We start from the raw sequence: 14,989 nt of genomic DNA, 5'->3' as shown, positions 1-14,989 counted from the left end.
ACTTAACATATTATTAAAGGTTATAGATATATTTACGGTGGGTGCTTGGTAGTTTAATCTAGCTATGACATTAGCTTGGTCAACGGTTACAAGATGCCTCTTTTTTTCCTTGTGTAGTGTTAAATTTACTCTTCCCATCAAATATCGTCATTGTGTAAAGGAATCAACTATAGCTAATAACTCCTTGTCATGTACCTCATAGTTGATCTTAGTATTGTCAAATTTGTGCCAATGGAAAGCCATTGGATGTAGCTTCCCATCAGGAAGGCTCTCCCCATTGATAGTTACAAGATGCCTCTTTTTTTCCTTGTGTAGTGTTAAACTTACTGTCCCCGTCAAATATTGTCATTATGCAAAGGAATTAACTATAGCTAATAACTCCTTGTCATGTACCTCATAGTTGATCTTGGTATTGTCAAATTTGTGCCAATGGAAAGCCATTGGATGTAGCTTCCCATTATTACCTTGTTGTGACAAAATACTACCAAGTGCAAATTCTAGTGCATCCTCATCATTATAATAAATGGTTTTTGTGGATCAACATGAGCTAGAATAGGAGCGGATGTAAAAATGCCTTTGCGAGATCCAAAAAAATATTTTTTGCTCAACACTCCAAACAAATGATGATCCATCTTTGTGAGTTGTGTGAGGCAAAATAAGTTTTTAGTAATCTTGAATAAAATTGCGATGGAAGTTTGTTAATCCTAGAAAATATTGCACATCTTGCGCATATCGTGGAGTCGGCCACTCCAACATTGTTTGGACTTAGTTGGATCCATAGAGATTCCTCTTAGGGAGTTGACATAGTCTAAGAATTCCACTTCTCTAGCTTTGCATAAAGGCCATATTCTCGTATTTGTTTTAGAACTTGATGAACAAGAGAATCATGCTCCTCTTATGTTTTTTAACAGATCAATAGATCATTCAAATAGATGATTAGAAAGATCTCGAAAAATGTATTTTCCATGTGCTAAAAAACTGTTGGTGCATTTTTTTGCTCGAATGACATAATTATATACTCAAAATGTCCACATCAAGTGCAAAAAATTGTCTTCCACTCGTCTCTTGGTCGAATCCATACAAGGTTATATGCACCTCGTAAATCGATCTTTGTATTTAATATTTTTCACCATTAACCCGTTCTAAAAGACTAGTGATCAAGGGAAGTGCATACCCATTCTCGATAGTAACTTTTTTCTTTACGCGATTTGACAAAGTGAGCCATCCATTTTCTTTACAAAAAAATCGGTGCACCAATTGAAGATTTTGAGTGTTGAATGAATCCATTTGCTCAGTTCTCCTTCATGTATGCTCAAAGAACCTCAAGCTTGGTTGGTGACAAATTGTAGATTAGTCCCCATGGCTCTTTTCTTGGTTGTAAATCAATGGGACAATCATATGGTTGATGTTGTGGAAATGTAGTAGCTTTATCCTTATCAAAAACATCAACAGAATCTTGATACTTCTTCGGAAGGTGATTCTTCATTTTTCCTCAACAATATCTATTGGAAGGCTTCATTGATACTGCAAATAAAAACATTTTGTCCTTCCGTATGTAATTTATTTAGTGAAATAGTTGAAATCAATTGAGTAAATACTTGTGGTTTCATATTATCTTGTTGATGATACTTGATTTTTCTCTTTCTCTAGTCGATTTTGGGGTTATGCAATTCAAACCACAACAACTCTAAGACAATTGAATGTTCAAGGTTGCTAATTATATTAAAAGATATTACACATGCCAAATTATCTAGTACAACATGAACTGGTTCCGACTCTTCTACGATATTTCCAAAAGCAATGGGGTGACCATCAATGACTAAGTTACAGAAGTTGGTTAAGTAAGTTTTCTTAGAGATATAAATTCAAGTAAAATCTCTATCCATGATGCAAGAATTTGTCCCGATATGTATGAGTGTTGGAACATGAACTGGATGGTTACTCTTTAGTACCAACTTCCACTTGAGCTAAGAATACCTTGATAACTTGCTTAAGAGAAACAGAACCACTAATGGGTTGCACAGATTCGAGACTGTCCAACCAAATGACTCCTATTTTGTGTTGGACTGAACCATTTAACTCTTCTTCAAGTTGACTTAGAACTCCCAATTTATTTGATAAACTTGGACTACTAAAATTGATTGATACTCCCAATGAAATAGATTCGGGTTTATCGATATCAGCAACTTGATTTACCTGACGTCTAGGCCTATGGGGACAATTTACTACAATATGCCCTACCCCAACACAATATAAACATAGGCGGTTTGCTCAATGTTGTTGCTTTTCTTCATCTGACAATAGTCCACGACAATGTGTTGCGTCGATTTCCATTTGTGTTAGAGCATTTGCAGATATTGTATTCTATGATTCCTTTGGGAAGGGTCTTGCTACAATTGATGCATATGTGGGTTTTGACCTTGTCCTTGCCATTTGTTGTTGTCGTTCTAAACGTCCCTTGAAAATCCGATTATCGCATCACACTACTTAACTAATTGCCTTTATTAGTGACTTTGGTTCTTTTGGAAATGTAAGAAGTAAATCTTTTACATCATTATGTAGCCCGAACCGAAATTTCTCTAGCAATGCTTGGTCGTCCCATGGAATATCAGATTGTGAGTAGACGAAAATCAACGACATAGGTTGAGGGCGGACGGTCCCCTTGACGTAGTCCTCAGATTTTATTGATTGTTGTTCTAACACTATGAATATCTCCAAAACATGCTTTGAACTTGGGACATTTGGTTTAAAGTGTCAGGATTGAGAGAGAGAGAGAGAGAGAGAGAGAGAGAGAAGTATGATAAAAGGAAGTATATTACATGAAAAGGAGTACAAGGATAGGAACACCTTACAGGTTGAAGACTAACGGTTAACCGAATTGGTTGTGAATCGTACAACATGCCTCTATTTATAGGGCCTTTAGGAGTATTCCTAATGATTATGGAATATTCCAGAGTATTCTAGAATATTCATGAATTTTCTAGATTATTCCAAAAAGTTCCTAATGGTAAGTCCTCAATCCATGTACCATAAGGTTACGGGTTCAATTCTTGTTTGAGGCTATATTATGACACCTAACACATAATATCTTTATGATTGCATGTGTCATAGTATGAAGCATACGTACAATTCGCATTCGCGAACATTCTTAGCATTCGAGTATGAAAAACACCCTTGAAGTATGGTAATTACCATACTTTTGCACTCATTATTTATTACAAGGTAAAAAAATTTAAGGTAAGAAAGTTCAAGTAAAAAGTATAAAAAAAAACACAAGAATGTTTTAATAACATACGCATTTGTTTTCAAACATATGGAAACGAATGTTTAGGCTAACGAACGTGAATATTACGTACTATGGCATGTGTTCCCAAATGCATAATATGCTCTCTTTCCTGCTTATAAGCGGTAGGTAACACAATCATTCAATCTATGATTTGAAGGAACTTCAAGGCCAAGATATTTGAAGCTTTCCACACATTGAAGTGGCTCATTATTGTATATAATGCATGGTTTATCTATTTTTTGGCTCTTCACAAGCATAATATTTGTTTTAAGAATTGTTGACACTTAGATTAGTATGCATGTTTTTTTTTCCAATGCCTTCATAAGCTTTTGTGCATATTCTAAAATATTTTCAAAAAGCACTACATCATCTGCATATAACAAAAGCATGATGACTACATTCCTAATGGCAACTTCTTCAATGCCTTCTTCCTTTACAACCATGGCAACCATTTATTCCAATTCATCAATGCATAGACCAAATAGAGTTGGTGAGAGTGGGCATCCTTGCTTAACCCCAATAGTGTTACTGAAAAAATCTAAAAGCCTATCGCTCATATGCACACAACATAGAACCTTCTCATAGATTTAGGAAATTGCAAGCATGTATTCACTTGGCACCTTGAGTTCTTCCATTCGCCTCCAAAGGTGTCCACAAGGTACCATATCAAAATCTTTCTTAAAGTCTACGAAGCAAGAATGTAAACTTTTACCTCTAAGGCGACTTTCCTCCATTAATACTCGACGGGTGACAAGGTGATCAATGGTGCTATGGTGTTTCCTTGTTAGATTTCCTCAAAATTTATCACATGCATGTGCTTTCTCTTGTGTTTGGAGAAATTGTTGAGTAACTTCCCATATTATTCTCTTTCTTTGAATAAGCATTTTGTACTCATGCAAATGCTTTTGGTAATTTTCATTATACTTGATTACATCCAAAATCATAAGGCACTTTCGAGCTTCATGACATTCTTTATCAAACCATTTCTCTTTAAACTACATTTATTGGTGCATTTCTAAGAAGCGTGCTTGATCAAAAACATTTGTTTGTGCATGAGAGAATAACTTTCTTAAAAACTTCTCATTTGAATTCTAGTGTGGCACCATGTTGTATCTTTGTCATTTGTAACATATCTGTCATAACTAGACTCGAACCCATAACCTTTTGTTACACGGGTCGAGACTTTACCATTAGGTTATGAGTTGTAATTTGAAGGATATTATTTTCATTTAGGTTTTATTAGGAAATTGATGTATATTCCAGATTTCTCTGGAACATTCTAGAAACTTCAGGAGTATTCCTGAAGACACTATAAAAGGAGGCGCAAGGCATTAGTTCGAACCAAATCGGTTCAACGCCAGTCTTAAGCCTTCTAACTACTGTTGTATATCTTCCGTCATATAATACATATATCTTTCGCATCATCATTCTCTCTCTCTCTCTCTCTCTCTCTCTCTCTCTCTCTCTCACTCACTCATTCCTTCTCTCAAAGTTCGACACCTCTCATAGTACTAATCCTTCTCTGTCTTAGTACTATTCCCCAACAATAGTACTAATCCTTCTTTTAGTACTAATTCCTTCTCTGCCTTAATAGAGTTCCTGACAGTTTGAACCGATTTTCCTCCTACTAGTCTCCCTCTTCCTTCTGTCTCTCTCCTTTCCTACTAGTCTCTTATTTCCCTTTTCCTTCATCCCATGGCCACCGTTAGCGCTGAAGAGTATCAATCCGTTTTCTCGGAATTTCAATGCTTGAAAGAGAAGTTTCATGCTTTGGAACAAGAAAATCAACGCTTGTTGGGGGATCTTCAGCAAATTTCCTTAGAAAAGCAGCAAACGCAACAACAGCATGGGGAACTTGCGTTACGCGTGCAACAACTCGAAGCAACCATCGTAGCAATGCAACAACAAGGGCACGGAGCACAAGGGATTCATAAAGAACCCAAGATTGGCCTTCCCACGAAGTTCGATGGAACGCGATCGCAGTTTAGAGGGTTTCTTAACCAGGTACGGTTAGTTATTCAAATGCATCCGTCCCGATATCCCACCGATGCATCACGAGTGGGTTTAGTAGGCACGTTGTTAACTGGCTCAGCATTAGCATGGTTCGCACCGCTACTAGAAAAGGAATCTCCAGTACTAAATAATTTTGAAGAATTCATAAGTGAGTTTAAAGCATGTTTTGGAGATACTGACAGCATAAGGACTGCAATCAACAAGATCCGGCGATTACGCCAAGGTGACCGTCCAGCCTCCGCATATGCTGCAGATTTCCGCCTACTCGCCGCCGATATCCCCTGGGATGATCAAGCATTGATGGAGCAGTTCCGCTATGGTCTACGCAACGATGTCAAGGATTTACTCTTGACTTTCCCTGAAGAGCCAAAATCATTAACAGAAGCAATCAGTCGAGCGGTCAGATGTGACAACCGCCTCTTCGAGCGACGTTCGGAACGACAATTTCAGATGCCGAGGGCAAGATCCGAGCCTACCTATGCCTCAATGGTAGCGAAACCTTTTCAAAGGGAGTCACATAATGCGCCTCCAGTAAGTACTCCAACTCCAATGGAAATTGACACTACACGTCGTCGTGGGCCGCTATCGGAGGAGGAAAAGCAACGACGCCGAACAAACCGATTATGCCTTTATTGCGGTGGACCAGGGCATATCGCGATAAACTGTCCCCATAGACCAAGAAGGCAGGTAAACCAAGTCATTGTTAGTTCTGACTATACTAAACCCGAGTCTATGTCAGTAGGAATCTCTGATAATCCTCATAGTCATAATAGTCCTAATAGTACTAATAGTCCGAATCTCGCAAACAAATTTGATGTCCTTAGCCAATTAGAAGAAGAGTTAAACGACTAAGTCCAGCCAAAATAGGAGGCGTTTGGTTGGACAGCCCTAGATCTGTGCAGCCCATTAGTGGTTCCATTCCCTCTAAGCAAGTTAGTGATGTGTTCGTAGTCCAAGTAGCAGTTAGTACTAAAAGTACCCCTCCAGTACATACCTTAGCCCTTCTAGATTCCGGAGCTAATTCTTGCTTCATGGATAGGAATTTTGCCCGAGCTCATCAGATATCTCTAAGAAAGCTCCCATGTCCAGCCTCAGTAGTAGTCATTGATGGTCGTCCCATTGCTTCTGGTAATATCATAGAAGAGTCGGAACCCGTTAATATTGTCCTAGATAACTTAACATGTGTAGTATCATTTAATATTATTAGTATTCCAGAACATCCTATAGTTTTAGGATTACCATGGTTCGAGTTACATGACCCAGACATAGATTGGAGGACAAGGGAAATCCGGTTGCGACAAACCCAAGGATCTACCCAGAAGGTTGCAACCATTTCGCTACGTCAATTGCGTGAGGAAGGGCGCAAGGAGGAAATGTTTCTCTTTGCAATATCAGTACAACCCTCCAGCACCACCAAAGAGGAGTCCACCGTTCAACTTCCCGAGAAGTATCGTCAGTATGCTGATGTGTTCGATAAAGTACAAGCCAACACACTTCCTCATCATCGGCCGTACGACTGCGCCATCGACTTACAACCGGGAAAAGAGCCGCCATGGGGGCCGATCTACAATTTGTCACCAACCGAGCTAGAAGTCCTTCGAGCCTATATAGAGGAGAATTTGGAGAACGGCTTCATTCGGCATTCGAAATCTCCAGCCGGCGCACCCATTTTCTTCGTCAAGAAAAAAGATGGCTCGCTTCGACTCGTTGTAGATTACCGTGGCTTGAATAAGGTCACAGTAAGAAATAGGTATGCTCTTCCCCTTATCTCAAGTCTTTTAGAACGGATCAACGGTGCCAGGTTCTTCACGAAGATCGACTTACGAGGAGCCTATAATCTCGTACGGATCCGACCAGGAGATGAATGGAAGACCGCGTTTCGCACCAGATATGGGCACTTCGAGTATACGGTCATGCCGTTCGGACTCACTAATGCGCCGGCAGTCTTCCAGCACATGGCGAATGATATATTTCGAGACCTCTTGGATGATTTTTTGATCATCTATTTGGATGATCTACTGGTTTATTCAAAGACCCAAGAAGAACATGATTCTCATGTACTATTAGTACTAAAACGACTTCGAGAACATGGTCTGTATGCAAAGTTAGAGAAATGTAGTTTCGGGTGCAACCAAGTGGAGTTTCTCGGCTATGTCATCTCCTCAGAAGGCATATCTATGGACCCAGCCAAGGTCAAAACGGTGATAGAATGGCACACTCCGCGTTCGGTGCGGGATGTGCAATGCTTCCTAGGCTTTGCAAATTTCTACCGGAAGTTCATACAAAATTACTCAAAAATTGTGCTGCCTCTCACACAGCTCACCAGGAAGGGACAATCATTCATTTGGTCTAAAGAGACGGACATGGCTTTCGAGAGTCTTAAGAAGGCGTTTACATCAGCTCCAATTTTAGGTCATGTGGATCCGGAAAAACCATTCATTATCGAAGCTGATGCATCGGATTTCGCATTGGGGAGCATTCTGTCACAACAGGGTAACGACGAGAAGCTACATCCTGTGGCTTTCCACTCCCGTAAGTTTGACGCCGCCGAAATCAACTACGAAATTCATGATAAAGAGCTATTAGCAATAGTTGATTCTTTTATGCAATGGAGGCATTTCCTGGAGGGATCTCCTCATCAGGTCACTGTATTCAGTGACCACAAGAACCTTGCCTACTTTCAAGATGCTCGTGTACTGAATCGACGTCAAGCTCGGTGGGCCCATTTCCTCACACGCTTCGACTTCAAAATTACATATCGTCCGGGGAAGCACCAAGGGAAGGCAGATGCATTATCACGGCGTTCGTATCTAACACCACGTCCCGGTGAGCCAGCTTTCGATAACCAGAAGCAAGTAATCTTGGGTCCAGCACGACTGCAAGCAGCACAGATCTTTGACATGCCCGTGGATTCCGACATTACCAATACTATACGTGAGGACTTGAAGACTGACGCTTTCGCCCAAGCTATACTAGCACAAATTGACCCCTCTCGAGCGTCATGTTCACAATCACAATCACCAGGTACGGATTATCGGCAATTCAAATACTGTGATGGATTACTCTTCTTTAAAGAACTTTTGTATGTTCCTAATGGTTCTTGCCGCCTTCGAGTAGTACAAAACTGCCATGACACATATACAGCAGGACATTTTGGTAGTACTAAAACATTAGATTTAGTACAACGATCATTCTGGTGGCCCCGTATGCGACAATTTGTCGAAGATTTTGTTCGGACTTGCGATACATGCTGCAGAGCGAAAATGCCAAGACATCATCCATATGGTTTATTAGAACCATTACCAATTCCAAGCAAGCCATGGCAATCCATTGCTCTTGACTTCATTACAGATCTTCCAGTCTCTAAGGGATTCAGTGCGATTCTCACAGTGGTGGATCGATATACGAAGATGGCTCATTTCTTACCATGTACTAAAGAAATATCTAGTGAAGACACCGCCGAAATTGTCATGCGGGAAGTATGTCGGCATCATGGACTCCCTGATAATATCATCAGCGATCGTGGACCCCAGTTTGTGTCAAAATTCTGGAAGCATCTTTTTAAAATGCTGAAGGTCACTTGTAACCTCTCCTCCGGCTACCACCCACAAACCGACGGTCAAGCCGAACGAACAAATCAAACACTGGAGCAGTATCTGCGGTGCTTTCTCAACTATCATCAGAATGACTGGGCAGATATTCTTCCGTTCGCCGAATTTGCCTATAATAACGCTATCCACGCATCGACTAAAGTCACGCCATTCTACGCTTATACGGGATATCATCCCCGGTGGTGTGTCCTTGAAACCCCAGAAGTGTCCACAAATCCTTACGCGGAGGATCGTTTGGAGCGGTTACGCAAGATACAAGCGGATTTATCTACTCAACTCCAGCAAGCTCAACAATCACACAAGGACTACGCAGATCGTCATCGACTTCCATCCAGTTTTAACATTGGAGATCGGGTGTGGCTGCTACGACGACACATCAAGACTACTCGCCCATGTGAGAAGTTGGATTATCGACGATTAGGTCCTTTCCGTATTATCGGGAAGATTAATGATGTCGCTTTTCGTCTCGAGCTACCTCCGCAACTTCGGATACACCCGGTGTTTCATAGTTCTCTCCTCGAACCCTATCACGAGAGCACTATCCCAGGACGTACTATACAACCTCCACCTCCTATCGAGCTCGAAGATGGACCTGAGTATGAGGTCGCTGCCATCCTCGATTCCAAGATTGTTCGCAACAAGCTCTACTATCTAGTCGATTGGCTAGGATATAGTCCCAGCGAGCGTACTTGGGAACCGATCGAGAATGTGACCAATGCTCGTGCTCTTCTAGAAGACTTCCATCGACGATATCCCGAGAAACCGGGTCCTCAATCCAAAACGACTCGTGAAACTCGTCGTTTTAAAGGGGGGATAGTGTCATAACTAGACTCGAACCCATAACCTTTTGTTACATGGGTCGAGACTTTACCATTAGGTTATGAGTTGTAATTTGAAGGATATTATTTTCATTTAGGTTTTATTAGGAAATTGATGTATATTCCAGATTTCTCTGGAACATTCTAGAAACTTCAGGAGTATTCCTGAAGACACTATAAAAGGAGGCGCAAGGCATTAGTTCGAACCAAATCGGTTCAACGCCAGTCTTAAGCCTTCTAACTACTGTTGTATATCTTCCGTCATATAATACATATATCTTTCGCATCATCATTCTCTCTCTCTCTCTCTCTCTCTCTCTCTCTCTCTCTCTCTCTCTCACTCACTCATTCCTTCTCTCAAAGTTCGACACCTCTCATAGTACTAATCCTTCTCTGTCTTAGTACTATTCCCCAACAATAGTACTAATCCTTCTTTTAGTACTAATTCCTTCTCTGCCTTAATAGAGTTCCTGACAATATCCTCAACTATCTTGGAATACATGGGTGCTCGCTTAAGGTTCATGCTCAAGTGTGGTTGTTTATTATCTTTAATGGCCTTCTCACTATCAAACCTATGCATACATTTGTGGTCAATACATAAAGTTCAATGATCGGATTCTGGTGTCCATTCACCAAGTGAGAATTTATGTGTACAATCCAAAAATCCTTTGAAAAGTAGTACATAATCAATCACATTATTTCCATTGTGTTTTCTACATGTAAAACCATTAGTGTTGGGCCATTAGGATACACCATTTGCAATAAGCAATATGGTACTATTGCACATTTGTAGGAGTAACTTCCCAAATTGGTCCGGATCTTTTCCATCGTTAGAAGAGCAGTGATACATTTGCATATCCTCTTGCATCCTTGATATATGAGGCATGAGAGATTGTTATGCATGAGAGATTGTTGTGCATCAAGTTGGAAACTTCTTGTACGGGCATTCATGTCACCAAAGACAATAACTTCCCCTTTGAATTTGAAATAAGCAATATCATCTTCTAAATTGGCAAAAAGGTTGATCTTTATCCAAACAAGCATAAAAGTTAGAATCTTGATGAGGAATGTAACATCCAACAACAAAAGTGGGCAAATCATTTGGTATTTCTATTCTTAGCCATATGTAGCATTTATGCTCAACATTTTTTATGATCGACACATATTTCTTTATTTCCTTCTTAATCAAACATGCCACCCCTCTTTGTCCTCTTTGTTGGCTTGGATTTTTAGCCCACATCAAAGAGTGTAAGTTCTAGTTTCCAAAACCTTAAATCCGTTGATTATCATGCTCCCATGTTTCAACATGAAGTGTGATATCTGAGTCGTTGGTGAACTCCTTATGCCAAATCCTGCATTCCATGGGTATCCAATGCAACTCCAAAAGCATAGTTGCAGAAGACATGAATTAATCTCATAGGTCAAATCTCCCTATTTGCCTACATTTCCGTCTTTAGGCACATCCTTAACCTTATTTTTCAATTTCTCTTCTTATGCGTAGAGAGAGATTACACAAAGAAGTCGTGAGCAAGGTCTTAGGTTACTTAGGTGGGACCAACAATGAGCAATCATTAAGTGGGGACTTTGGTTTATATAAAACTTCTCTTGTTTATTCACCAAGCATAATAAACAACTTAATTGTGACAAGAGGGTGGGGAAATACAGTAAACATTCGGTTAAGTGTGCACTTTGAACGCAAGGTAAAGGTGCGCACTTAACCGAGCTGCGCATTTAGGGTTTTTTTAGTTAAAAAAAAAAGAATCCCAATTTTTTTTCTGTTGTAATTCTGAGAAAGCATAGCCCAAACAGCCATCGCTCAGACCCTCCTTACTGTTGTAATGTCTCAGATATGTACATATTTTCTTTTGTATGTCTATTTTTTGGTTTCTTTTCTGGTTTCTATGTTTGTTTTTTGATGTTTATGCCTATTGTTTGATGTCTATGGAGATTGTGTGAGATGTCTATGTTTGTTTTTTGGTGTCTATGGAGATTGTGCATGATGTCTATGTCTGATATGGTATGTGGTCTATGCGAAATGATCCACATACTTGGTTGAGGATAGTGTAAAAAAATGCCCAAAAGTAGGGATTTGAATCCACATACTGTTAATCGATCAATAGCTATTAATTGATTAATAACTTTTCCTCCACATAATAAGCCATTCATCGATTAATTGATTAATAGTTTTTCTTCACATAATAAGCCATTAATCGATTAATAGCTTTTCCTCCACATAATATGCCATTAATCGATTAATTGCTTTCCCTTCATGTAATAAGCCATTAATCGATTAACTCTACATAATAAGCCATTAATCGATTATTTGATTAATAGCTTTTCCTTCATGTAAGTCCACATAATAAGCTATTAATTGACTAATCAATTAATACATTTCCCATAATAGACCCAAGCTTGCACCCTATTTAGTTTTTTTGAATATGTATCTTGCTGCAAAGCAAAGTTTCCATGAAATTAGTTCAAGATTGTATTCACCATATCTTGCTCAACCTATTTAGTAGACAAATGGCCCACATCATTTTGGTATGAATTGCAAAAGAACCACAAATCTTGTTTTTATTGATCATTTTGTTGTTTTTTGAATGATTGGAGCATAGTTTCAAATTGGTTTGATATATTTTGTCATAAAACAATGTAAATTTTTTGAACAAGATTTTGACATCTATAGAAAGCGCACTTAATAGGGCACACACTTAACCGAATGGTTACTGTATCATGCAACATCTAACACAATCAAAATAGAGAATATATTCCTCTATGAAAAAAATGGACTTGCACATGTGTTCTCCAATGAATGCATTCACATGCAAGATGTGATCGAGCTTGAGTTCTCAACAAAAATTATAAGAAAGAACGGAAAAACCTGGGGATACAAACGTGCAAAAAAGAAACAATGTCCCAATTATAACAAGTGGGACATAGATAAAGACCAATAAAGGCTTATCAAAGAGTTTGTGAGCATCAAGAGAACATGGGAAGAAACCAACCATTGGGCATTTCATAATAATGCTTCTAATATAGACGGACAATGTTATACTTCTTTTTTTCTTTTTTTCTTTTCCAAAAAACACTTCTTCCATTAGTTATAAAATTTTACAAATGAGATTATTATGTACAAATCCCTGTAGGGACGCGATAGTTCCATCTTATGTGGATGCCCACTGACTCAAGAAAGAGAGAGGACGACCATTGTTGGATAAAGGCTATTTGTTATCTTTCAACTCCATCGAAGTTGCCCTTGAGGCCATCATATTGGCTCTTTAGAGTGGCTACAATTCCACTCCATATCTCTTGCAGTAACATTGTTAGATGCGCGGTTTGGTTGGAGAAGACCTGTCTACACCGTTGTTTCCATAGAATCCAAAGAGTTATTGGGCTGACCAATTCCAACACAACTTGAGATTTTTCATGGGAATAGTAGGTTTTTTCTAACTTAATGTTAAAATTTGAAACAATGGAGTAAGTCGAATAAATTCCTTGCAAAATTGATGAAACTCTTTAATAGAGCACCCATCCCCACAATAATAATACAACACCGAACTTTTGTTTAAACACACAAGATGGACCTGACTATTTATTTAGCCATGTTGCTACTTTCGAAATATAAATGCTTTCAAGAGGGATGACTTTGGTGATTAAAGCACAAGAGGTCTTTCTCTCCTCCAACGGCAATGTCCACTCCACCCCTCTTAATGACAAATCTCAAGAGGTGTTAGAATTGGTCAGCCCAATAACTCTTTGGATTCTATGGAAACAACGATGTAGGCGAGTCTTCTCCAACCAAACCCCACATCCAACAAGGTTATTGCAAGAGATATGGAGTGAAATTGTAGCCACTCTAAAGAGCCAATATGATGGCCTCAAGGGCAACTTCGATGGAGTTGAAAGATAACAAATAGCCTTTATCCAACAATGGTCGTCCTCTCTCTTTCTTGAGTCAGTGGGCATCCACATAAGATGGAACTATCGCGTCCCTACAGGGATTTGTACATAATAATCTCATTTGTAAAATTTTATAACTAATGGAAGAAGTGTTTTTTGGAAAAGAAAAAAAGAAAAAAAGAAGTATAACATTGTCCGTCTATATTAGTATAACATGGTCGTCCTCTCCCTTTATTGAGTTAGTGGGCATCCACATAAGATGGAACTATCGCGTCCCTACAGGGATTTTTACATAATCGTCTCATTTGTAAAATTTTATAACTAATGGAAGGAGTTTTTTTTTGGAAAAATAAAAATACTTTCAAGAATGATATTGAAACATAGACCAAACTTATGTGATATAAATTATTGATGCAATTTAACATATATTGTTGGGAAGAAGTACAATAATATGGAGAATTTTGTAATATTGAGAAACTTGAACTTTCAAATAAGTAGCCTGAAATCTAAACTTGTAATATACATGGAAAAAACTAATATACACAATAATGTTTTCAAAGGTTTGACATCTCCTATTCCACAATCTTTTTCTTTTTCTTTTTCCAATAAAGCCTCCTTCCATTAGTTATAAAATCTTACATATGAGATTAATATATACAAATCCTTGCCTATTCCACAATCTTGAGTCTAATGATTACTTTGATATGAAAATACATGCCCATTTCATATATCATCAAGAACTCAGTCCTTTCGCAGTCCATTCCAAGCATGTATATGTGTGGATGTATGTAATATGAAAAGGACATCTTACATAAACGTCACATAATGAAAGCAAGAAGGGGAAATGTGATCATCATTTGAATGCATCATGCAATCGAATTTAAGAATCTAGATTTGAGATCAAGCAAATATGTTTGACAAAGAGAATAGATATCATATTTGTGGTGTTACTTCGACCACCCCAAAGAGAAGAGAACATGTGCCAAACCTCGGCCACACAAAGTTAAAGTTCTAGGTTTGATGAAAGCATGCAACATGCTATATTATTCATGTCCAACAACATGGACACATATATGGTCTACTCTATGAGCTATAAAATCCTTGTGTGTCCATAAACCAACCCTTCACCAATTGGTGCAAGGTGTTGTAACTTGTGTTGCCCTGCAAATGTTTGGCAAAGGGAGAAGCAACACCGCATTGTGGATGTGACTAGGACATCATAAAAGAACAATCAAATGTGAAGGGGAGTTTTCAATGTCATTATTCTTATTGCTATTGGCAACATGTCTTTATCCTCTCAAGTAAAAAAATGAACACTTCACTCGCAAGATATGTGTGAAACAAAAGTATTGTTACATTCA

Source organism: Azolla caroliniana, unplaced genomic scaffold, assembly GCF_043228905.1.
Source record: "Azolla caroliniana isolate FFs.n. ecotype wild unplaced genomic scaffold, voAzoCaro1.0.p SCAF_2, whole genome shotgun sequence".
Classification (NCBI taxonomy): domain Eukaryota; kingdom Viridiplantae; phylum Streptophyta; class Polypodiopsida; order Salviniales; family Salviniaceae; genus Azolla; species Azolla caroliniana.
Note: the sequence above shows the minus strand (reverse complement) of the source record.